The sequence below is a fragment of the Antechinus flavipes genome, chromosome 3 (assembly GCF_016432865.1).
Source record: "Antechinus flavipes isolate AdamAnt ecotype Samford, QLD, Australia chromosome 3, AdamAnt_v2, whole genome shotgun sequence".
NCBI classification, from domain to species: domain Eukaryota; kingdom Metazoa; phylum Chordata; class Mammalia; order Dasyuromorphia; family Dasyuridae; genus Antechinus; species Antechinus flavipes.
This window is the reverse complement of record NC_067400.1, coordinates 575861274-575888886: the sequence shown is the minus strand read 5'-3', so window position 1 is coordinate 575888886 and position 27613 is coordinate 575861274. Positions and strand designations below refer to the sequence as shown.

The 27613-nt window shown below is 37.0% G+C and overlaps 1 long non-coding RNA gene across 1 annotated transcript; it reads right to left on the bottom strand.

The window, feature by feature from the left end:
• Positions 1–20132: 20132 nt before the first annotated feature.
• On the bottom strand, positions 20133–23347 carry LOC127558150 (uncharacterized). The gene is made up of 3 exons (XR_007952725.1): positions 23220–23347; positions 22134–22252; positions 20133–20364 (listed from the first exon to the last, which is right to left on the bottom strand). It is a non-coding gene; the product is annotated as an uncharacterized LOC127558150 (long non-coding RNA).
• Between the last annotated feature and the right edge of the window lie 4266 nt (positions 23348–27613).

Here is a 27613-nt window from a genome sequence, read left to right as displayed (position 1 = left end):
AATAAGTGTTCACTATACACAGCAACAACAAGATTATACAATGATGAATTCTGATGGATGGGGTTCTTTTCAACAATGAGGTGATTCAATTCCAAGGGACTTAAGATGGAGAGAACCATCTGCAGAGACTGAATGTGGATCATAACAGTATTTTCACCTTTTTATTGTTGTTTGCTTGTTCTTTTTTTTTTCCTTTCTTATTTTCCCCCTTTTGATCTGATTTTTTCTTGCACAGCATAATAAATGTGGAAATATTTATAGAAGAATTGCACTTTATTTATTTATTTATTTTTTCTAATGCAATTGGGGTTAAGTGATTTGCCTAGGGTCACACTAGGCAACACATAGCCAGGAAGTATTAAGTGTCTGAGGTCAGATTTGAACTTAGGTCTTCCTGACTTCAGGGCTGGTGCTCTGTCCATTGCACCACCTGGCTGCCCCAGAATTCCACATTTTGAATCTATATTGTATTACTTGCTATCTAGGAGAGAGGATGGAGGAAATGGAGAGAGAAAATTTTGAAACATAAAATTTTGTAAAGGTGAATGTTGAAAACTGTTTTTGCACATATTTTGAAAATAAAAAACTATTGTTAAAAAAAAAAAAAGATACTGGAGCAGCTAAGTGGTACAGTGGATAGAGCATTGGCCCTGGAATCAGGAGGTCTTCAGTTTAAATCTGGACTCAGACACTTACTAGCTCTGGGTGACTCTGGGCAAATCACTTAATCTTGATTACCTTTTTTTTCTTTCTTTTTTTTTTTTTATTATAGCTTTTTATTTACAAGATAATGCATGGGTAATTTTTCAGCATTGACAATTGCAAAACCTTTTGTTCCACTTTTTCCCCTTCTTCCCCCCATCTCCTCCCCCAGATGGCAGGTTGACCAATACATGTTAAATGTGTTAAAGCATTAGTTAAATACAATATATATATACATGTCCATACAGTTATTTTGCCGCACAAGAAGAATAGGACTTTGAAATTTAACCTTGATTACCTAAAAAAGAAAGGGAGGAAGAAAAGATACTGGGCTATTCTCAGCGATACAATGATGCAAGACAGTTTTGAAGCGTTTGTGGTGAAAAATGCTATCTATCTCCAGAGAAAGAATTGATGGAAAGTGGATGCAAATCAAAACCCTATTTTTCTTTTCTTTTCTTTTCTTTCTTTCTTTTTGGTCTGTGCTTTCTTTTGTAGTATGGCTAATAGAGAAATACATTTTGCATGACTATATATCTATAATCTATATCAAATTGCTTACCTTCTCATTGGAAGGGAAAGGGAAGGAGGGAAGATAGAATTTAGAACTCAATTTAAAAAAAAGTGAATGTAAAAATTGTTATTACATGTAATTGAAAAATGTAAGAAAAGAAAAGATGCTGGAGAAGATGCTGAGACCACCAAGCCCCAGACTCAATGAGGGCCATGGAGGGCTCCAGGAACACCTGGCCAGACCAAATGCAGATTAACGCCAGGATTGTCAGATTTTCTTAAACTTAAGTGTAGGATGATTTTGAGTCAGAGGACCTGGATTCAAATCCCAGCTCTACAACTTATTTCCTTTATCTTTATCTCTATATATCAAGAGCTCTCTGGATGGAACTCAGTTTCCCTATTTGTAAAATTAGTAGATTGGACTAGGTCACCTCTAAAGTCCCTTTCTGAACTGAGTCCTAGGACCACTGGCTCAGCTTCTAACAGACATCAAGATGAGCAATCTTTGTGGAGAAGGGGCTTGTCATCCCATAAACATTAACATCAAGTACCAATCAATTGTTCTGATCAGGTGGAAACAAAAACTTTGGGAACCTTAGTGCCCCTAGAGCAAAGCTTCTTAAACTGTGAGATCAGAATCAATATGGAATCACATAATTGAATGTGGGGGTTGCAAAAAAATTTGGCAGTAATATAAGATTTCTGAATGTTCTATATTCTGCAGTATCAAATATTCTGTCAAGATTTAATTCTTTATGTTAAAATAACCAAGCACATCCATCTCATTAGTATACAAATTTGCTTTCATCTTTAATAAATGGTAATATTATATGTGTATCAAAGAATTATTTAAAATAAATTTCTTTATGATTTATTATCCGTAAATGTTTGATTTGCATACCTATTTTAAATACCTATATAGTGAGATTGTGTAAAATTTTCTCAGGCAAAAAAGGTTTGCAAGTGGAAAAAGTTTAAGAAGCCCTGCTCTAGACCACTAGTCATACTTCTAGCCTGGTCTTGGCAGCTATCAGACAGGGAACAACTATGTGCACCACCACCACTGAATCACTAACTCAATAAACATTTATTAAACACCTGCTGTGAACTGAGGGAGAAAAGTGGCATTTGGCAGATAGCTCAAACCACTTTGACCACCTTCTCTTCTCAGAGCTTAGTGGAATTAGTCCAGGACCTTAAACTCAAGAATTCTGGTAAAAGCAATGCTCCCCAGACCACCAGCATTTTTTACAGAGACTCCTGAAAACATTGCTAAAAAGGGCAACTTTTGTCTAGAAGGGGATCTCTCCCTTAAAGAGATCAAAGAAGAAGAAAAGGAATCAAATGTGGGAAAAGATTCTTGTTAGAGTGGCAAAGAGCTATAAACTACGGGGATAGTCATCAATTAGGGAATGAAGGAACAAATCATAGTGCGTAGATGTACTGGAAATACTTATGTATTATAAGACTTGTTGAAAGGGATGGTTTCAGAAAAGCTTTAAACGATTTGTATGAACTAATGCAAAGTAAAGAATTATAATATCGTGGGAGGACAATTCGTATAGTAACAACTTTATAAAGAGAAAGAAATCTGAAAGACAAGAACTTTGATCAATGCAATGACCAACCAGGATTTCAGAGGATTGATCATGATTGCTTATGTTATTTACCTACTCACAGAGAGTTGGTAGAATCAAGATACAGAATGACACATATATTTTTGGATATGATTGTAGAAGATCACACACAGTCAGTGGGGAAACTCTGGGTGAGGTATAAGACCCTTCGGCCCAGAGGAAACCTGCTAATAATGTCTGGTTCACCTCCCCATCTCCCCTAAGGGCTCTCCGTCTTCCTGAGAAGTCAGGGGGCGGTGACAACCTGTGTTGAGATTGAAGCAGAGTGATAGCAGGTGGAAGAGTGATACCAGGTGGTAAGTACAATAGCAAGTTATTTATGCGGTCCCATGTGCACAGTGTTGTTTTTGTTACATTACATAAAGGGGAAAGCCCTTGAAATAAACGGACTCCATTTTTCCACCCTCCTCAGGAATGCTCCCTCATCACTTCTCCACTAGGAAGGTATATTTAATCACCCCGGTGTGGGGGCTCTAGAAAGCAATGGTATGTTTTGTCACCTCAACTTGGGGGCTCTAGAAAGCAGGACACAACATATGACTGATGAGGAATTTATTTTAACTTGCTTCTTATTTGTTGGGAAGCTTTTGTTTTGTTTTTTCCTGTTCTAATTGGAGGGGAAAAGTGGAAGAGAGAGAAAACAAACTTGTGAATTGAAAAAAAAAAAAAGATGGAGTTAAAAAAATAAGGGAAAATTGGCCCATAATTCCTGCCACTATCAATATTTACTGACACCAAGGAGAAAATAAGCCTAAAAGCCATTGGAACCTCAATATCCCCCACACCACTGGCCCTGCTTTCCACCTGGCTCTGCAGCCATAGTCCAAAGAGATGATAGCTGGCAACTTCTTCCCTTTAAAGGAAGCTAGGGAGGTCAGTATGTGAAGCAGATGAAGGAGAAAATTCCAGGTATGGGAGTCAGCCAGAGAAAATGCTGGTAACTGAGAGTTGAGTGATGGAGTATCTTGTTATTGTAATAGTCAGGAGGCTTATTGGACCAGGCAGTGATAGGGATAAAAAGTAAGAAGACTGGAAAGGTGAGGGTGGGGGACTAGATTATGAAGGGCTTAGAATGCCAAACAAATGAAAAATCAGGACAGTCCCTTCTCTCAAAGAGCTCATATTCTAGTTAGAGGAGCAAGACATATCAGCAGAAGCAGCAGCAAATCTGATGGAAAGGTCCCAGAGTCCTTATGGTGCAGCTGAAAAGTGAACAATAAAGAATATTCTTTAAGGTTATTTCCATTGATAAAACTACATCTGTTTCTATGTTAAACCCTTTGACTGTGTCAAGCTCTTGGTGGAAAGGACTTTTGGTATGTCCCCATGTCTTCATGCTGTGTAGAGAACATAGCCAGATTCCATCTTTACAAGAGTTGGTTCACTAGATTATGGCTATGGGGATCAGTCTAAAAACAGGACCAATAGTTTTAGGGATACTGATATTCCAGGGGCTCGTGGATCTAGGATCCTGGGCTAAGGCTGTCTCCTTTGAGGCATGAGGAAAGATAGTGATTTGTTCCACTTGACATATGTCACTTCCTGTCCCTTTCTTGGGATGCTTTGCTGCTTTTCTAAGGCTGGTTTGTCTGTCCTCTGCATAGCAATTTATGGGGCAGTTGTCTGGCCTGTTCTTCACAGGGATTGTTACTCTGATGACTTTGGGACCAATCTAGAAGCATCTAGGGTGAGTGGTAAAAGGGGCATTGCTCTTGGGACTCATGGGCTTACCTGCCTGTGAGGACCAGTTGGCCAGCAGTAATGAGGTCTTTTTAACAAAAAGGAGTCGATCCAAGACAATTCCAACAGATCCATGATGAAAAATACTATCCACCTCCAAAGAGAAAACTGATGATCTCAGAGTGCAGATTGAAGCTTATTTCCTTAACTTTATTTTTCCTGGTTTTGTGTATGTGTCTTTTCTTTTGCAATATGACTAATATGGAACTATGTTTTGCATGACTCCATATCTATATCTATAATTTATATCATATCACTTGTCTTTTCAAAGGTAGGGGTAGAATAGGAAGAAGCAGGAGGGGGGAAGAATTAGAAATTCAAAAAAATTTTTAATTGTTAGAAAATTATTTACTTGTAATTGATAAATATTCAACAAAATAAAGATTTAAAATTTTTTGGAAAGAGAAGTTGAAAATATACTAATTAACATCATTTATAAAAGAGCAATAATATTTCAGAAGAAGTCACATTACTCTAGACTTTGGATAGAGTGACAACCTCAACATTTAATAGAGTAACTAGAAAGAAAGAATGGGCCCATGCTAGAGTAGCAGCCAGGAAGGGAAACCTTGAGAGGTCTTCTAGTTGCAAAACAAGCCTTTTTCATGTTGGCAAATGAGTTGTCCTGGGAAATTTCCCTTCGCCTGACATGTATGAAATTATGTCCCTTTGCTTACTAGGGGGGATCATAAAGGTTAATAAATCCTTGATTTTCTCTGTTGTTATTTTTCTTTTCCGTCTCTACTAAATGCTTTGCTATTTGATAGTAAAATAACTGTTTTGAGTTGGCAAAGAACAATGAATATAAAACCAGAAGTAGAGTCAAGATGAATCTTAGTTCTTGTACTGTCTATGCCTCAGACTAGTTGTGTGACCTTGGATTAATAAATCATTTAACTGCTTAGTGCTCTAAACTATGACTTCTTAAACTTTTTCCAACTCCTTTTTGCCCCAGAAATTTTTATGTGACCTTGGTAAGTAGGCATATAAAATAGGCATACAAATTAAACATTTCTGACAAAAAAAATCATAATTTCGCAACCCCCCATTCAGTTACGAGACCCCATATGAGGTTGCTAACCACAGTTTAAGGAGCAGGGCTTTAGACAATTCTTTAATAGTTTAAATCATAGAGCAGTAGTTTGAATTGGTAAAGATAGTTTCTTTATCTGTGAGTTTCTATGATAGTAAAATCACAATCCCTATTCCTTTGCTATTCAAATTAGATTTTTCTTCTGGTTGTTTTAGAGTCATGTGTGATTTTGTTTCAGGCAGATAATTATCTTGAATATTACATTTTAGGAAGAAGATTGATAAGTTGGAATAGATCTAGAGGAATGGAACCACTAGGATGATGCTATAGAAGGATGGGGTGAAAGAATTGGAGATAGTATGAAGAACACAAGACATAGGAGGAAATTAAAGTAACTGAGGGCCTAACATGTTTTTAAGGTTCTACATCTTTTCTGCTTTGCCCACCAATTGGTGGAAGTTACAAGGAGACAACTTTCAGTCTCAAAAAGCTTATTAATAGTTAAAGTTATCCAATGTCTCTGGACAATTCTCAGCAGAATTCTTTAAATGGACTATGATTGTTCATCCTTCGTTTTCAAAGGCCCAATGACATCAGAGGGCAACGTGCTGACTGGCTTAAGAATTGGATTTAAGTAAGGCAGCTTTGTGCTGTCACTTTCACTCTGTCTTCCATAGTCATTGAAGTCCACTCTCAGGACAAAAGTCACTATGATAGGCAATGGCCTGGAATGCATTGGAAACATCTTCAGTATTTGACTATAGCACTTGCTTCAGCTGCTTTCATGGTTATTGGAACAAGTTGTTCTCATCTGTCTATTCTGCTGGGGGAAAGTCTTCACACATGCTTAGGGTAGACATCTCCCTAATTCATCAGTGGGTCTGATGAATTAATCTTCAACCTCGTTTAGTTTTGTTTTTTTTTTCCCACTGGATTTTGGTTTTACTGGGGTATGGCTGCTTTGCCACAGCTTCTTGGAGCCACAGGTGTCAATTTGGTGAATCAGATGACTACCAAAAGTAGAGGAGCACCCCTGAAAAGAACTGGACAAACCCTCACACCAAAGGGGCTAATCCTCCCTAAACACACATACATTTCCTAAACAGCTAGATAATTACTCATCAGTGATATTGGAGAGGGAGTTCCTGTTTAGCTAAGGATTGAACTAGATGACATTAAAAGTCTCTTCCAACCTTTAAATTCTGTGACCATTAGTATGAACTGCAGGGTGAGTGTTTAGAATATAAGATATAAGTGGAGATATAGTATTATAGTGGGAAATAAAAGTGAATAGATAAAGTGAGGATCAATTATAAAAAGTTCATATTGCAGGGCAGCTAGATGGCACAGATAGAGCATCAGTCCTGAATTCAGAAGGTCTTGAGTTCAAATCTGGTCTCAAACACTTAACATTTACTAGCTGTGGCAAGTCACGTAATCCCAATTGTCTCACCAAAAAAAAAAAAAAATCTCATATTGCAAAGCAAAGGAGTCTGGAATTGATATTACAGATCAAAAAGAAGAATATAATACTGTAAATCAAGTGCTTGATTTTTGTATGATCTTTGTTCAATTCGTACCCCTGACACTGACTGGCTATGTTAACTAGAAGCAAAGTACAGTGAAAGGTACACTGGCTCTGTAGTCAAAGGACTTGTGTTCAAATCCCATCTCTGATACTACCTGTGTATTTAAAATCTATGATTTTATGATATACTGAAGGTACAAAAGAGAAAGTTCTTTATAAATGTTAGCTATTACAATCTTATTAATCTCATTTTTTTCCAGTGGAATTCAGATAGAAATGTTCTGAGGACAAGTTGCTGCCCTATCGTAATTAATATATTATTGTAGATAAAATGTTTTATATATTAATTAATGTTCCATGATAATTGAACAGATAGAAAAAAACAATGCTTTTGTAATCAAAGAAGAGCATTGAAATATAAATTTATTTTCTGTAGCTCATGGAAAGCATCTTCATAAAAATTCCAGTAGCAGACAAGACAATAAATATAACATGTAAATAACTCTTACTATTTCTATATGATGTTAGTTCCTTTCACTAGATTTCTGTGCTTTGAAGCATGTCATTCCATCTTGTTTAGATAATATGAATAGCTGGTATGACGTCTTTTTAAGATGTTCTTTAATGTTTAAAAATTAACATTATATTCAGGAGATTGTAGAAATAGTTCTATCTCAAATGACATTTCAGTTCTAATACAGTTTAACTATTGAATTCTCAAGAATATAGTGAGATTTATATTTATACTAGAAGGATTTGTTGGCTGTGAATTTACAAAAAATAACAAACTTCTGGTGAATATTTCCAGTCATCTGATCATGTCTTTGGATGTATATGATTGTTGCTAATTTTTTGCAGTCTGTAGTGATATATTTCACATTTTCTATCATTTCATTTACATAATCTGCTTTGAAAAATAAGTCCAGACTTCTTAAAAACAATTCTTCTATCATTTTAGTGGTAATAACCTGATTTTGAATTGTTATTGTTAAAAAAAAACTTACTTCTATAAACAAGCTCAAATAACCAACCCATCTGTCCTAGACTTCATTTTTTTTCTTTTTTTAAAATTTTCAATGATAGCGTTTTATTTTCAAAATACATGCAAATACATGAATACATTCACTCCTGAAAAATCTTGTATTCCAAATTTTTCTCCCTCTCTTTTCCCCACCCTCACCCCTAGATAATAATTGTAATATGATATAAGTTAAACATGTGCAATTGTTCTAAAGATATTTCCACATTTATCATGCTACACAAGAAAAATCAAATCAAAAAGAAAAAAATAAGAAAGAAAAAAGCAAACAACAAAAAAGATCAAAATACCATATTATGATTCACATTCAGTCCCCATAGACCTCTTTCTGGACACAGATTAGAATTAGCCTGAATCACCTCATTGTTGAAAAGAGCTGCATCCATCAGAGAGAGGTGATCATCCCATAATCTTTTTGTTGCTCTGTACAGTGTTATCTTGGTTCTAATCACTTCATTTAGCATTAGTTCATGCAAGTCTCTCTAGGCCTTTCTGATCCTGCTGATCATTTCTTATAAAACAATAATATTTCATGACATTCATATACTATAACTTATTTGGCCATTCCCAAATGGTGGGCCTCCACTCAGTTTCCAGTTTCTTGCCATTACAAAAAGAGCTGCTACAAATCTTTTTGCACATGTGGGTTCTTTTCCCTTTTTATGATCTCTTTGGGATACAGACCCATAGAATTCATTTTTAATATATTACTGGTTAAGTTCCAATTATTCAGGGATGAAGAAAGCCCAGAGAGGCCTTTGGGAACTGTGAGGACCACAACATAGCATTTTCATGCTTTCTGTCGATATTTGCTTATATTTTGTTTTCCTTCTCAGGTTTTTTCCCCTTCTTGATCAGATTTTTATTGTACAGCAAGATAATGGTATAAATATGTATACATATATTGGATTTAACATATATTTTAAACATACTTAACATGTATTGGACAACCTGGGAAGCTGGGGGAAAGGAGAGAAAAATTTGGAACAGAAAGTTTTGCAAGGGTCAATGTTGAAAAATTACCCATGCATAGGTTTTGTAAATAAACGGCTTTAAAAAAATAAATAAACAAGTACAAGAAAAAAAAAGTTCACAAACTCTAGGCTAAGAACCCAAGTCTTAGAGATTGTTGAACCTAAATTGGGGCACTGAGATCCAGAAACATGAAGTGACATGAATAAAATCACTTACTACTAAAAAAACAACAACAACAAAAACAACCAAAAAAACCCAAACATATCAATTAACTTCATATAAATATCATCCATGGTGAGCTTTTAAATTCCACTCTTATAGCTTTAGTGATTTCAAAGGATTCATCTGAAAATAAACTACTTTCATCTACATTTAGCAAATCTAGTGACATATACCTTTTGTCAGGTTTCACAATTACTTTATTAAGTGAGTTCTCCTTGTACAAAGCAACAAGATTATGTAATGATCAATTCCGATGGACGTGGCTCTTTTCAACAATGAAATGATTCAGACCAATTCCAATAGACTTGTGATGGAGAGAGTCATCTGCATTTAGAAAGAGGACTGCATAGACTAAATGTGTATCACAGCATCGTATTTCCATCTTTTTGTTGTTGTTTGCTTGCCTTTTGTTTTCTTTCTCCCTCTCTTTTTCTTTTTTTGATCTAATTTTTCTTGCACAGCATGATAATTTTGGAAATATGTATAGAAGAATTGCACATGTTTAACATATTTTGGATTATTTGCTGTCTAAGGGAAGGGATGGGGGAAAGAGAGGGAGAAAAAATTTGGAACATAAGGTTTTTCAAGGGTGAATCTTGAAAACTATCTATCTATCCATCTTTTTTTTTTTTTTTTACTGAGGCAATTGGGGTTAAGTGACTTGACCAGGATCATACAGCTAAGGAAGTGTTAAGTATTTCAGAGCACATTTGAACTCAGGTCCTCCTGACTTCAGGGCTGGTGCTCTCATCTACTGCGCCACCTATCTATGCATATATTTTGAAAATAAAAAAGCTAAAAAAATAAAATAAAATGATTTCTCTTTGCTTCAAAAATATTTTTTATAAATTTTTAGCTTATTTATTGTGTCCTCTGACAGCAACCAATTAATTTCCTTTCCCTTTTTTTGATAATAAAGCATTAACCTTCCTAAAACTATTTTGGGGTAGCAAGCCCTGAGATTTGTTATTGTTATATTAAATTTTGTTTAGAATTCTAGGTCTATTGTCAATTCACTGAAGAAAAACAATACATGAAATTAATATTGGATAATTATTAATTGTCCTAAGTGTCTTCTTTTCATTAAACTTTGACTTTATATTGCCAGTATGTCTCAATTTACAGTCTCAATTTCCTCTTTGACAGCCTGTACAAAGATATGTTGTTCCTAGAGAAAGTAAAAGGCAAATGTAGAAACTGGAAATTGAGTGGCTATCAATCAGTTGAAGAATGATTGAATACATTATGGTACATGAATGTTATGGAATATTGTTGTCCTATAAGAAATGATCAGGATGATTTCAGAGAAGTCTGGAGAGATTTACACGAACTGATGCTGAGTGAAATGAATAGAAGGGAGAATATTGTACACAGCAACAGCAAAATTATATGATGATTAATTTTGATGGATGTGGCTCTTTTCAACAACAAGGTAATGATTCAGGCCAGTTCCAATGGTCTTGTGATAAAGAGAGCCATCTGTACTCAGAGAGAGAACTGCAGGGACTAAGTGTGGATCACAACATAATATTTTCACCATTTGCATTTTGTTTTTTTTCTCTTTTTTTCTTTATTGATCTGATTTTTCTTGTGCACCATGATAATTGATGAAATATGTATAGAAGAATTGCATGGTTAACATAAATCAGATTACTTACCATCTAGGAGAGGAGATAGAGAGAAGGAAAGGAAAAAAAATTGAAGCACAAAGTTTTGCAAAGATGAATGCTGAAAATTATCTATGCATATGTTTTGAAAATAAACAACTTCAATCAAAAACAGAAAAAAAAGAAAAGAAAAGGCATTTTAGCTATTACTTTCATCCATTGATTCAATTAAGTCTCCAGATGTATCTCAAAGCCTTTGATTTCTAATTTTCCTTGGTGCATTTTAAAAATATTGTGCTTATTGAGTTCAAATGACAAATTGATATTGAAGTAAGTTTCTTCAAGATGAAGTAACTGCTTAATGTGCTTTTCAAAAAAAACTATGGTATGATTTTTTAAAGTAGAATAATATAACTTGTGGATATCTATGTACATGAAGTGATAATTATGATATTTTGATGTAATTCCTTCTTTGACTTAAAAGTCATACTTAGTTCAATTTAAGATAAATAATAATGAGTATAAAGTAAGACAGAACTATTATATAGTCTCCTTAGCCACATTTTATATTAGTTGTTAACAATACTAAGTTAGTGGTACATTTTAATAGAAGATAATTTTAACATATATATCAAATATTCTAAAATTATACTTGGATCTATTTTATATATCTGCAATATATATGTAAGGCACTTTCATTTACTGCCTTTTCATATGAAGCAGTCTGATACAGAAAAGTTACATTTACATAAGGAAAATATTTAAATCATCTAGCAAAGGATATAAGATATTTTTGCTTACATAAATCAAGAGCTTGATGCCTGGAAGGAATAAGAAAAGAACTTTTGTTTAAAAACTGCTGAAATGTGTAAGAAAATGCATTTTTCAACTCCTTCATATGGATGTCATATGAACTTTTTTGATAGGCAGTTTGGGGAAGAAAATTAGCTTTTGCCTAAATAAAGAGATTTAAATCATTTTGTAAAGGATGTAAGATAATGCTACCATCACATATGAACATTTTTATGGTTGAAAGTGGCAAAAACCACTTTTATTTATTAAAAATTTGAAATGTAAGTTTGAGGAAATACCATTTCGAAAGAGAGACTATGGGGAAGAACTATTTAGGGATCCCATTCTGAATAGGATGTTCTGTAGGATATGTGTGACCCCTCAGGTCATTTGCATTGTTTTAAAGTTTAAAAGGATAAAACTCACATTTAGAAACCACAACCTCTTGAAGACTTTGACATGATTAAATAATGTCTATTAATTTTATAGAGAAAATTTGGTGAGTGTTTATTTCATAAGTGAAAGGTGAGTTTTATTTCATTCAGAGAGGTGTGTGAAGTAAGGAAAAGTGAAGATTAGAAAAGGTGATTGTAGAACCATTAGGGGGCCAAAAATCCCAGTTGGGTCACAACTGTGTCTAGAAGAAAAAGAGGAACAGTCAGATAATAGAAAACTTCAGCTGTGACATTTCTAGTTGACTGGAGAGAGATTGAATATCACTAGATAAAAGCTTTGAAGTCAGATGTGGTCTTTCAGTGTCATGTAGTTTGAGAGAAGTGATAGTCATCTCAGTAGCACCTTTTGACCTCTGATTTGAGAGGAAATTGCAGGGAGACAAATTCTGCAACGACTTATTCTGATGAGTGAATACTTAACTATACATGTCTGTATTGGCCACAAACTCAACCTGAACTGCTTTTTTGTGAATTCTGTTTGCTATAAGCTAACTAGATAACACAGATCCTGAAGGATCTGTCTGTATTATCCAGATACTTACCATGAAGAATTTAGTAGTTTTCTGGCTTAAAAGGAACTGATATTTATATTTTGAATTTAACACTTTTTCAGAATCATTTTAAGGGTGATTGAAGCTGAAAGAGATTGAAACTGTTTTGATGTTTTGAGAGTAGAAGAAACTTTGCTCACCTAAGAGCAATAAAGAAAGAGAAAGTGGCTTTATGTGGTACAGATATTCCTGAATAAATGAATGACATCAAAGTCTACAATCCAAAATTATATTGCTCTAAGCATAGATTTTCCTCTGTCATTTGTGAGATTTCTATGTGTGCCCACCTTCCCTTGCAAATACTGAACATATTGATGGTAGACTTAAGTGTGGACATATTTATTATTTCTGCATTTGTTTAAACATACAGATATCTATGCCATTATTTATTTTGTGTTATTGAAGAGTGGCTATAATTAATATATAAAAAGCATCATTGTTGTGAGAGACTGATTTGTGTAAATGGAAAAATGCTGGTTCGGATTTGAGAGCTTAAGTAGTGAGTAGGGACACTATTCTTTACACAAAAGAGTTATCCCTAAGACTGTGAAGAATTTTAGCATAATGGTGGCTCTGGAAACCTAGGCCTGCCATTGTTAGGGCAGTTTAGAATGAGCAAGCTAGCCCAGAGAGTGGGTAAATGTCCAAAGGTCCTTAGGGAAAAACTAAATAGAAGGTCTTATGAAGATCAATATAGGCAGTTAAAATATTATGGTGCTTTCAAGTGATTTACTCAGTAATCAATAATGAGTTAGTTTTTATATCCTTGGGACTTTGTGACACACCCTTTTTCCTATAAATGTTTACAGTTTTTTTGTTTTTTTGTTTGTTTTATGTTTGAGAAATAGAAGCTGGGAATACCTGTACAAAGAATGTGAACGTGTAATTGTCCTATATTTGGAAGAGTCACTGGTGTTCTCCTTTTTGATAATAGATGATGCCTTATGTTAAGAAAAAATGGAGTCATGTGTTTTTTTCTCTTTTGGTCTGATTTTTCTCATATAACATAACAAATAAGGAAATAAGTTTAGAAGGATTGTACATGTTTAACCTACATTAGATTGCTTTCTGTCTTGGGGAGGGGAGAAGAGAATAGGAAGGGAGAAAAAATTTGGAACACAAAATCTTACAGAAATGAATGTTGAAAACTATCTTTGTATTTGGGAAAATAAAATACCATTGAGAAAAAAAGCGTGCAACAGAGAACAAAAGAAAACCTACAGGGAAGCAAAGAAAGGATGGACAACTTTAAACACAATGTGGAGTGTTTATTATACGGGCTTTTTTGTAGTGGAAATTTATTGCTTTATATTTTGAATCCTCTCTTATGTTCTGCTGTTCACATGACAATTTCTTTTCTTATTTTGTATTTACATCTAAAATGAAAAAATAAAATAGACAGCGGAGGGAGAGGTAAATTTTTTTAAAAAGAAAAGAAAAGAAAAATGGAGTCGGTATGACCTCAGGGAGCCAACTGGTAAAGTGCTTTGTTAACATGAAGACCCTCAACAAGGATGGGAGGAGTTAGGGTATGCTCTCACATAAGAGAACACTACTGTCATCTGTTTCAAGCTAATTCTTACAATCCTTTCCAATAGGGCTTGGCTATAACATTAGGCTTCCTTCTCTATTTCTTAGATTCATGTGAGTAGTTTCATCACATTGGCTGAGCCGGTAACCCACTCACTGGTGTCATGAGAGCCCAGTTGGCCAACATTTGGGGATTTCTGCATATGACAAATGTCATAACAGTCTCGGGGCATTCAGTACATCATATTAGCTGGCATTCCCCTACTTTATTGTTCCCTCTCCCAACTTCAATATGAGGACAAATACTTTGAATTTATAATCATTATCTTCAACAACATAACAATAATAGTAATAATAATTCATATGGTGCTTTAAGATTTGCAAATATCTTGCATATGTTATTTCATTTTAGCCTCACAACAGCCCTAGGAGGTAGGTGCTATTATTATCCCCATTTAACAGATGAGGAAACTGAGGGCAAGAAAAGTTAAGTGACCTTTCTCAGGGTCACATAGTGTCTTTTTGGGGTTGGAGATTTTGTCTGGAGTGGATGCTGTGTGCAAATACAGTAGTAATTCATAGAGCTGAGAGGACTCTGACAAGACTATCAATATTCTTTGGGAGATAGAAGGTAGAAGATAGAACCCTGTTTGGGTGTGGGGAGTGTGGGAGACCATCCAGTAGGCTTGGCTCATGTCTAGTTTCTGCTACTAACTTGCTCTGTGACAATGTCACTTGACCACTGATAAAAATAGTACATATCAAAGAATACTTTAGAAGAACTAATGAACAGGCTAATTTCAGAAAAGCCTAGAAAAGGGGCAGCTAGGGGGTAGATAGAGCACCAGCCCTGAAGTCAGGAGGAGCTGAGTTTAAATCTGATCTCAGACACTTAAGACTTCCTAGCTGTGTGACCCTGGGTAAGTCACTTAACCCCAATTGCCTCAGCAAAAAAAGAAAAGCCTAGAAAAGGGGCAACTAGGGGGTACAGTGGATAGAGCACTAGCCCTGAAGTCATGAGGAGCTGAGTTTAAATCTGATCTCAGACACTTAAGACTTCCTAGCTGTGTGACCCTGGGTAAGTCACTTAACCCCAATTGCCTCAGCAAAAAAAGAAAAAAGAAAAGAAAAGCCTAGAAAGACTTACATGAACTGAGGCAGCACACAACAAAGGAAACTTGGACAACTAACTCATCATGTCTGAGCTTCTGTGGCTTGAATCCAAGAGACGATCTTCCTCGTCTGCAATCAAATGCAATCTGGTGGATGACAGCATGTACTGCAACTTTTCAATGGCTGGTGATCCATGGGACAATTAGGAGACATGTGTGGATAGAGTAAGTCACTTAACTCTGTTTTCCTCAGTTTCTTCAATTATAAAATGGAGGTAACAATAATATCTACTTTCCAGGATTATTGTGAGAAATAAATGAGATATTTGTAAAGTGTTTATCACAGGGCCTTGGTGCACAGCAGGCCCTCCTTTCCTCCTTTCCCTTCTCACATGAAAGGAGGACCAACCAAACTTCCTCCAAAGAATTTCCCCAAGACCCCACGTGGGAGTAGGTCATGAATATTCCCCTGGAACAATCCTCCAAACTTCTTGGTCCCCTACCAGTCTTTTACCATCCAGCATAATCATAGATGGCTGGGGAATGCAGTAGATAGAATGCCAAGGTTGGAGCCAGGAAGCCTCATTTCCTGAGTTCAAATGCAACCTTAGACACTTTCTCGATGTATGATTCTGGGAGAGTTATTTAATCCTGTTTATCTCAGTTTCCTCCTCTACAAAATGAGCTTGAAAAGGAAATGACACACCACTCCGGTATTTTTCAAAAGAAAACCCCAAATGGGGTCACTCAGAAGTGGACACAACTGAAAAATGTCCAACCAATAACAACTGCCATAGGAAGTGGTTACTCTATCCTAGTAATTGCTCTAATTCCATCTCTGTATCTAGGACTCTGTGATGCTCAGTCAATGAATTTTACAGAGAGAGCTTTTTTTGCAGGCTGTCTATAGACCAAATGCTTCCCACCTCTCCTCCACTCCCAGCCTTCACCTTTGGATCTTTCCTCCCCAAACTTTCACCACAACTTTCAATTTCATGCTCCAGAGGAGCTCCTTTCCCCCACCCTAGCCCATACCCTTCCCTTTGCCTCAGTTTTTCTCCAGATTTAGTTTATGATGAAGAACCTCTTAAATGTAAGTAAATTTAACAGATTCCTGACCCCATATTTCAGGTATAAATCAGATTATTAATACCCACAGATTGAGAAGATTAATGGAGGGACAGCTAGATCGTGCAGTGGATAGAGTGCCGGCCCAGGAGTCAGGAGGACCTGAGTTCAAATATGATTTCAGACACTTAATACTTCCTAACTATGGGACTTTGGGCACATTTGCCTCAATAAAAAATAAAAAGAGAGAGAAAAAGAGAAGATTAATGGTAAAAAGCTCTGAATTCAGTAAGTAAATTTGTATTACATAATTCTCAACAATAACTAAACATTTGAAAACTACATATCTGACACTTACGCTTTGTTTAGGCTACAAAAGATTTTTTTTAAGAAAAAACCCATGACCTCACTGATATGGGCAACTTCCTGTCAGAAAACATGGCTACCTCAATTCAGACCAGCTTTTACTTAGCAATTTAGATTCTTAGAAAATCGCGTAGGACCTTAAGAGTTTAAGTGACTTCCCAAGTGTCACCAAGGCCAGTATGTGGCAGAAGCAGGAGGGAAAAGGGATTTGTCTTCCTGACTCCTCTCCAGCGTTTATCCTCTACACCATACTAAACATTTTGCCCACAGAAGATACACGTGTGCTTACTTATGGATAATCAGGGGAATGCTTCTAATTACTATTATTGTTTGTCCTTCCTCATCTGACCTCTTCTAAGGACTAATATGCATTCAAGGACCTCAAATCAACCAAGTGGGAATCACTAATTGTTGGAACTCTTGCTTAAATTTGGAGTTCCTAACCCCTCCCCCCAAAATACAGAAAACTGAGGAAGAAAAGAACAGAGAGCTTTGTGTTTGGCTTTCGGTTTCTAAACTATGATGAAATTATTTAAGGGCCATTTCTAAGAAGACCAAACTGTCAGAGGATAGGAAACTGGGGCAATTCAGACTTCTTGGAAAAAATGTTAAATTAATTATTCAAAAATTTTAACTGGCTGACAGTTAAAGCACCCATGAACCTAAAAGAAAAGAGGGAAGGAGTAGAAAAGAGGGAGGGAGATTGAAAAAAAATCTCACACTGAGACACACAGAGGTTTTTGCGCTACTAAAAGCAACAATGCCAAAAGAAAGACATTTTAATGGACATTTTCCCCAGGAGAGGAAGTATACCCAGTCAGATGTTCCTCAGGGCCCTTGAAATTTTCTGCAATCAGGCAAAGCCCCATTTCTGTTATTCAACTGGGAACAGCTCTCTGTGATCCCATTTGCAAAGATATTGGAGTGGTTTGCCATTTTCTTCTCCAACTCATTGTACAAGTGAGGAAACTGAGGCAAATAGGATTAACTAAATCGCCCAGGGTCACCCAGCTAGTAAATGTCTGAGGCCAGACTTAATTCATGAGAATGAGTCCTCCTGCCACCTTGGACAGCATTCTATCCACTGAAACACTTAGCCGCCCCATGCTGTCATATTTACAACTATCTTCCCCCAGTCATTTTACAGCAATCTCACTGCCTCATTTAATAGGATATTTATTTTCTAGCTGAACAAGAAAAAAGGCTGTGAGAAAGGTCACCCAAAATTAACCACTAGTCCTTTTTTTTTTTTTTTTTGGTTTGTTTTAAGGAAAACCTCTCTTAAGTTTCTGTGTATGGTCCATAGTATGATGTGATTAAAAGTGACCAAAGCCCCACCTCCTAGAAGTTTTCTGACACTGATGTGGAGCAGCATAAACAGACAGCAGCATAAACAGTCACATGCTCAGAAGTGTCTCCCATCGATGGACATAGTACAGAGAGGGAGCTGCCAATTGTATTTGTCAAATACAAAAACAGAGGATTTCTGGCTGCCTGTTTCAACTTGTAGTCAAGCAGTCAGAGCATGGACTATTCTCATGGAGTTCCTTTCCAGGGGTCCTCAAACTTTTTAAATAGGGGGTCAGTTCACTGTCCCTCAGACTGTTGGAGGGAGGGACTATAGTAAAAACAAAAATTTTGGTTTTTGGGCCTTTAAATAAAGAAACTTCATAGCCCTGGATGAGGGAGGTAAACGTCCTCAGCTGCCGCATCTGGCCCGCGGGACGAAGTTTAAGGACACCTGCCTTATGCTCTAAGTCAGCCCAACATCCTCCTGACATGACCAGGCCAGAATCCCTTTCTCCTTGAATTAACACAAATCCATCTTCTCTCTCTCTCACCTCCTAAATCCCCCATTGAATAAGAAAGAAAAATAAAATCTTCCTAACAAATATACAATTCATTTCAAGAGAAATAAATTCCCATATTAGCTATAACCCAACAATATTTGGCTCTGTCTGGAGGGGGAGAGCATGTTTCATCATGAATGCTTTGAAAGTGTGTTTGCAAAGTCCTTAAATGATCAGAATTTTTCAGCCTTTCAAGGTTACTTGTGTTAATAGAGTTACTGTTCTTGTATAAATTATTTTTCCAGTTCTGCTCATTTCTCTGCATCAGTTCATACAAGGTTTCCCAGGTTGCTCTGAAATTTGTCATTTCTTAGGGCACAATAATGTTCTATTACATTCATATATCAAGACTTGTTCAGTTGTTCCCCAATTGATAGGCATCCCCTAAGTTTCCAGTTCTTCACCATTACAAAAAGTATTGCTATAAATATTTTTGTGCATGTGAGTTTCTTGATTTCTTTGGGGGTAAATGTCTTCTAGTGATGTCTCTGGATAAAAAGTATTTGCAGTTTAGTAATTTCAGGGTCTATTTGCCTGGAATGCTCTTCCTCTTCACTTTTGCCTCCTACTTTCCCTGGTTTTCTTCCAGACTCATCTCAAAGCCCACTTTCTGTAGGAGGCTCTTTCTGGGATCTCCCTTTTCCTTTTCTTTGATCTTCATATAAATTGTGTATGTGTATATATACATATATAGTATATAAATACATGTTACATTTATTATATTGTGTATGTGTGTGTATAGTGTGTATGTATATATATATTGTATGTGTATACGTACATACATAAATATACATATATATGTTTGTTTACATTTTGTCTACCCTATTAGACCCTACACTCTGACATTTAGGACTTTTTTTGTCTTTCATTATATGCTATAATAGTAAGTACTTAATAAATACTTCACTAGTTTTCTGAGTAGTAGAGAGTTTTAAGTGTCTACATTTAGATTCAGCACATTTGGAGCTGGTGGCCTTGAAGAAAACTATGGGAATATCATGACTAGGTAGTCAAAAATCAGTAATGTCAAAGACGATATCTAGAGCTACTGGGGTCATGGAGAAAGATAACGGGTCCACTATAGATCATAGGACAAGGATAAAAATAGTTTTCTTTCTTTCTTTCTTTTTTGCTGAGGCAATTGAAGTTAAGTGACTTGCCCAGGGTCACACAGCTAAGAAGTGTTAAGTGTCTGAGGCTTGAGGTTTCTTATCCAATTAGAAAGTATCTGGGGTAGGATTTGAATTCAAGTCTTCCTGATTCCAATATAACTTTTGATCCACTAAGACACCTCTTCAATAAACTCTTCATTAATGCTTATGAACTGATGATCCTCTGTTCTGACTGATTTATTTATTGTAGTATAGAAAGACTAGGAAATCAATAGAATGAAAAAGGAAGTGATTTTAATGTAAACAGAAATAAGAATAACATTTTTGTTAGAGGTAAGATAGTGGGGGGGAGGGGGGGTTCACATTTCAACCTAAAAGCAAAAGCAAGCTAACAGATTAGGTTGGGGAAGGACAAGAACATTCCAGATCATTGGGCAGCTCTGTTTATCAAAGGATCCCTAGTAGGCTGAAGGCTGGCATGGGTGACTTTTCTGAGGTCACACCTGTTGGAACATACATTTGCCTTGAGCTAATGAGAGAAGAAGAAAGGAAGTTACCAGATCAGCAGTAATTCTTCAAAAAAACATAGCAAATGTCTTTTAGGAACTGAGACAATTAAAAGAAAGGAAATGAGGCTAACCCAATCCTTGACCTACAAAAGTGATTTAATCTTTGGTTTTATATTTTACTATCACTTATGAGAACTTGGAAAAGGAAATGGTGATTGCCAAGGGCTAGCATGGGTTCATAAAGAGCCAATCATACCAGACCAACCCTTACATGACATTTCATCCCGTCTCTGTACCTTTGCCAAAGTGCTTCCTGATACCAGCAGTGTCCTCCCTCCTCCTCTCCCCCTCAGAGAATTCACAGCTTCCTTTAAGCTCATATAGCTCACAGAACTCAAATGCTACTTCTCGTACTCTAGCGGTCCCTCCAATTCTCTCACTCTTGAAACTATGTGGTCTATATATAGACTGAGGGTTGACTTCCTTGTCTATGTGCTACATCCTCTCAATAGAATAGAAGCTTCTTGATGACTTAGTGGATATTTGATATATCAAATTTCCTTTTTGAAAAATAAATCAATCAACAAGTATTTCTTGTATTTCTACCATGGGCCATACATTGGGAATAGAAGCACAATGAATACAATCCCTACTCTTGAGAAAGTTATGTTAAATGGGAGACGAGTACACGTACAAATATATAGGAATAGGGCTTTGACCTGTGATTTCATTTATGGAAAGAACTCCCTAGATAAGGAAATGTACTTAACTGATGTACCTGCTCAGTAGCTTATCTTCCAAAATAACTGAGAGTTTAAGTGATTTGACCAAGGTTACATATCTAGCATGCATCAGAGACAGGACGAATTCAGCTCTTCCTGGCTTCACAACCAGCTCTCTAGCCAATATAACTCCCGTCTTGCATTTTTAGTATACACAGAATTGATACAATGAGACTAATATAAAATAGATGGGCTGCGAGGTGATGTAGTACATAGAATACCAAACCAGAAGTCAAGAGAATACAAGTTCAAATCTAGCCTCAGACACTTACAAACTGTGTGATCCTGGGCAAGTCACTTAACCTGATTTTGCCTCAGTATTCTCATTTGTAAAATGAGCTAGAGAAGGAATTAGCACACCACTCCAGTATCTCTGCCAAGAAAACTTCAAACAGGGTCACAAAGACTGAACAACAAGAAGAAATATGAAATAGGAAGGGAACTATTAGTGGGGTCAAGAAAGGCTTAATATAAAAAGCTATGGTAAGGGTTAAAATCTTTCTTCTAATGAATATTAGCTCTGGAATGCATGAACAAATCACTTAAATTCTCTTTATCTCTCCTTAAGAGATAATTTACAGAGGACCAATCTTCATCCGTGTAGGGAGTTTCCAAACTGAAATTCCTTAGACCAGTAGGAGTCCAGATGAAGACCAAAAAAGGTCTACATGGGTTTTTGAAGGTTATGGCAGCCATCTACAAACTCTGGTAGGTCCTACCAGCTAAAAAGGCTTTTAGGGATAGAGTAAAATCCAATCAACAAGCTTTTATTATGTTTACAAGAACCAGCCAGCAGATCTCATGATCAAGTTGCTGCTAGAATGGCTTCCTTGAGTTTTAGCAATCATTTAACAAGTCACAGATGGTAATCCACAGTGATGAAATCACAAATCTTTGAAATATGAAAGAAGGTCTAGATATGAGGGATACGTTTCAAAGTATATTCAAAATCCTTCATTTCAAAAACAGGAACCAAAATTCCATCACTGTCAAATTGCAGAACTTACCAAGGTTGAATCCTGTGCCTTAGTGCAGTGGGGAGTAAAGAACTAATGATCAGTCCTTTGAACTGAGGTTTGTGCTGGGACAAGGGCCTACTTGTCTTCTTCTAGATCTGAGAATGCTCCTACCAAAAATAAAATGGAAATCACTTAGAATATCTCCTAAGGGAGCCCATTTTACTTCTGGGAAGAACTGCCATGATTAATTTCCTTATATTCAGGCTAGCTTCCACCTAGATTTTCAGAGGACCCTTCTAGCTCTGAAATTCTAAGAAATGGGGAACTAAGACATTTTACTATTCTACAACCTATCCTTTGCTTGGTGAGCGGGCAGGTGCTAGTCACGCACCCTTCTAACAAGGGATTCAGCTTGTCAGGACTCAAAACTAGGCAACATTCAAAAATATTCCTGAGAATATGTGTTCTATGTTTTATACTTAAGAAATTTCTATGAATAATTAAGTCAGCACCAGCCTTGGAATCAGGAGGACTAGAAAGGGCATGGAGCGATCATTTTACCCTGTTTGCCTCAGTTTCCTCATCTGTAAAATAAGCTGGAGAAGTAAACGGCAAGCCACTCCCAGTGCCTTGGCCAAGAAAACCCCAAATAGGGTCACAACTGAAAAATGACTAAACAGGTAAACACTGTGCTAAATACTATGCTAAGTAAAAGGTATACAGAGAAGGGCAAAAGACAATCCTTGTTCTCAAGGAGCTCAGTCTAATGCTGAGCTTCGCAATTGGTTCCAGAAGGCACATAAGTACTGGATGAATTTTTCCCATAAGGCATACATCTCCAATCTGTAGCCTAACTATCCCTCCCCACCTAATTCCCCAAAAGGGCAAGTAAGGCTTCCAGCTGTGAAGAAAGAAACCAGCCTAGTCCAACTGGATTCCTCCCTTCTTGACCTGACTCACTTTCTGAGAGTGACCTCTATACTTCTCCCCACCCCACTGAGTCCAAGTTTTCTTAGGGAATGAGAGATGGGAGGGAGTGGGGCCTGAATGTGGAGATAGAATCTATGTTCTGCAACCAAGGGTTGGGGCTGCCAGGAGTCCTGGGTTCTCTGCTACTGCAACCACCCCTTCTACCTGAGGTCCTGCCAGAGCTGTTCCCAGCTCTGCTGCTGCTGCTGCTGCTCTCTGAGCACACTGGTTGCTCCTTACTCTTTGTAGTACCAGTGTTTAGGGAGCCAGGAGACTATATACATAATCCTGCAATAAATGTCTCAGCAACATAAACAACCTCAGCATCATAGGCTCCAACCTAACAATCCTGTGCACAGCTGCTTTCCCTGGGGAGGAGCCACCCATCTTAGGCAATAGATGCATCTGTGAGGGCTGAGCAGTGCACCTGACCAACTGCATATCCTTACCACTCAACCAAGACGACAACCACGTGTAAGGAGTGCTGAGCAAGCGTCAGGTGCTGAAGCCTTTTTTCCTAGTGAAATATGTGAAATACCAAATTCGATGCCTTTCAAAGCTGATGGGTGCGGAGGTACCACTGTATATACAAACAAGACCGAAAGGATAAATTTGAGATTATCTAAGAGGAAAGTAGTTTTTTAGTTGTTGTGCAGTCATTTTTCAGCTGTGTCTCACTATTCATCTCTTTTCAAGGTTTTCTTGGGGTGGTTAGTGAAGTGGTTTATATTTCCCTTTGCAGCTCATTTTATAGAGGAGTAAACTGAGGCAACCAGAGTGAAGTGACTTGCTCAGGATTATATAGCTAGTAAATGTCTAAGGCTGAATTTGAACTCAGGTCTTTTTGACTTCAAGTTCAACACTTTAACCACTGTCATAGACATACATGTATGTGTGTGTGTGTGTATACACACTCACTTATATTTATATGTATTCATTTATACATATATTCATACATGTACTTATATGTATATAGGTATAGGGATGTATATGCATAGGCATATAATATAACTATATTTGTGTATGTGTGTATTTGTTTTTTGTTTGTTTAAATTTGACATCTGTTTACATATACTCCTGTCAGTGGGAAATTTGTGTTTGCCCAAGGATCTGATAACAGTGCATCTCTCTTGATTGTGGGAATTTCAAATAGGTCAGTGTAAATTCTGAAAATCCCAACCCGCTAGCTACAGATCATACTGAAGCAAGGATAATGTCATTTGTCTCTTTAAAAAGCGAAAGTGTCTTCTCAATTCTCTGCCCAGTGCACATTAATTACAATAGACAAGGTCCCTGACTTCTTTTGGCTTATAACTGACCATATTGCTCATTTTTGTCCACAGGGGTTGGGGGAAGGCAAGAAGTTCAAATGTCTGTGTCTCCTGTCTTGTTGTTGGTTGGAGGACCAAAACGACTCTATATTAGAGTCAAGTACAGTGTGTCCAACTACAGCTAATCAGATCAATATGAGCTGGGAATGCTCTGTCACAGGTAGGTCCTAAATAGTCCCTATGAACATTTGGAATGGTTGTTCTAACTGTGCATCTCGAGTTTCTTCTGAGCTCATCCAATTCTGTTTTACTCAAAGAGCACAGCACTTTCTTTGTGAGCATGCTATGGTGGGCGGTCCTGTGCTAATGTCTCCCATATCATACCATCAATTTTAAAGTTTTTAAGAGAAACTTTAAGAGTGTCCTTGTATCACTTGTTTTGATCACTTTGTGAGTGCTTGTCCTGTGTGAGTTCTCCATAAAACAGTCATTTTGGCAAGTGTACATTTGGCATTCGAACAATAGGGTCAGCCAATGGAGTTGTGCTCTCTGCAGTAAAGTTACTTCCCTTTGCCTAAATAGGCAAAAAAACCAGGGGTAAGGGTTGGTAGAGAGCATACTACCACATGACCATAATCTGCCAGTATTAATCCATGAAAGTCTCAGTGTAAATGGGATTAGGAAGCTGCTGAATGACTAGGACAGTAAGTGAGGGTTAAAGACTCAAGAAAGACAGCAAGGTTGTAAACCTGGGTGACTAAAATGTTCACTCAAAAGAAATAGGAAAGTTAGGAAGAGGGATAGGTTTGGGGAGGAAGATGATGAGTTCCATTTGGGACAGGTGGAGTTTGAATTGCCTATGGAATGTCTAATGAGCACTTTGGTAATGTGGTCCTGGAGCTTGAGAGAGATGAGAAATGAACATACAGACTTCAGTCATTATCCTATGGAATAAAAAAACCTCAGAAACCATCTAGTTTCAAACCCCTCATATCACAGATGAAGGAATTGAGATCTGCATAGCTCTAGTCACTTGATCACATAGGTAACGTGTCAGCAGTGTGAGTTCTCAGTCCACAGGCTCCATCTGAATGCTTCCTCTGCCTTGACTGATCAAGTAAAAGAGAGTTCTGTTGGAGATATATCAACCCCTTCCCCCCATCTTCTTTCTTAAATTCACTTCCACATGTACCAATATGATCATTTATCATTTAGTTCAGTTGTTTCCCATGGCCTTGGGGATATTAAAAGTAGCTCAAGGTAAATTTATAAATCTTATATCAGAAACTGGGACAGCCAAGTGTCATAATGCATAGAAGAATCAAGCTTGGAGTCAGGAAGACCTGAATTCAAATCTGACTTCAGACATTTATTAGTTATTTGACCCTAGGCACTCACTTACCTCTGTTTGCCTCAATTTCCTCATCTGTTAAATGAACTGGAGAAGAAAATGACAAACCACTCTGGTATCCTTACTAAAAAAAATCCAAGTGGGATCATGAAGAGTTGGATATAATTAAACAAGATGGCAGCAGTTGCTTGTACTCTTTCACTCTGTCCGATTTTACTGCTCAGCTCCAGAATCACACTATTACTTGGGTTCAAGGTAGAAGTTATGTGGCAGCATCCAGTGCTTTCTCAATCGGCAGATCAGGAAAAAATCATAACTCAAACAACAAAATATTTAATTAAAACAGAATAGAAAAAATTATCAGGGAAAATTCAAGTGTAATCCAGGTTCTGCTGAAATCAGGGACAGTTTTCTAAAACTGCCCAGAGCAAGACAGAGCTCATGAGCTGTGAGATGCTGCATATTTCTCAATGGAGAAGAGACCTCTGGAGATAATTAGAGGAACTCTGAGGGTTTTCCTTCCCTGATTGATTATTTTGTAAAGGTAAAATAAGCCATTTTTTGCTTCAATTCTTACCTAGCCTTTATCTATTAAATAGGTGTTGCTTCAGACAAACTGAGGCTTTTTAAAGACTTAAACTTATATCCAGACCATCTCCAATCATCCTGTGTAGAGGGCCAGAACTCTGGAAAAATATACTTGAAACAAGGTGTTAGCTCAATGGAATTGATGAGATGATGTTTCTCTAGTTCACACGTAGTTGGTACGTAGCATGGTGATATAATTGTAATAGGGTATATAAGGGCTAAGAAAGACTGGAAGAGGGACATTCTATTTTTGACCATCCTCCTGGTGGCTGTCCTGCCTCCTGCACTAAGATCAAGGCTGGTCCCGAGGTCCTCCAGAAAGCTAGCCTGAACATTACAATCCTGATCTATATCCAGATGGCTCCAGAGGAGACAGTGAAGCTAGTGCCTTTGCACAGCCCTGCCTTGCTTAAATCTACCGTGTTTCTCCAATAATAAGACCTATCCCGAAAATAAGCCCTCCTCTTACTGTGTAAGATTCCTCTAAAATAAGCCCTCCCCCGAAAATAAGCCCTGTTGAAATTGCTACTGTAGTGAAGGTGATCCCCTGTGCTACATGCTACATTATGGTACCCTCTGTATGCACCGTTTCCCCCCCCACCATGACAGATTGGGTCCACTTCTTCTGAAGGAAATAGAGGCGCAAGACATCCAGGATAGAATTCAGGGTATGGACACTTATGACGATGTTGTTGAAGATGACATGATCATTATTGAATAAAGGTACTTTTTTTTTGTTCACATTTACCTGTTAATTAAAATTGCTGTCAATGTTCATTAAAATAAGCCCTCCCCTGAAAATAAGTCCTCTGGTGTTTTTCTATCCAAAAAAATTAATAAGACAGTGTCTTATTATTGGGGAAACACGGTAATTCACTTGCCTATCATAGCAATACCCTTCTAATGTCATTGGTCTTCTTTGAGAAGAAAGGATGAACAATAAGAAGACTTTGAGAGAGGTGGTTGAGAAAAGCAAGTACAGATTTTTAAATTAAAACAGATCTTCCGGAAAGGGACCTGTATGTGCACGAATGTTTGTGGCAGATCTCTTTGTAGTGGCCAGAAACTGGAAACTGAGTAGATGTACATCAATGGGAGAATGGCTGAATAAAGTGTGGTATATGAATGTTATGGAATATTATTGTTTGGTAAGAAATGACCAGCAGGATGATTTCAGAGAAGCCTTGAGAGACTTACATGAACTGATGCTAAATGAAATGAGCAGAACCAAATCATTATATACTTCAACAACAATACTATATGATGATCAATTCTGATGGAAGTGGCCATTTTCAGCAATGAGATGAACCAAATCAGTTCCAATGGAGCAGTAATGATACTGAACTAGC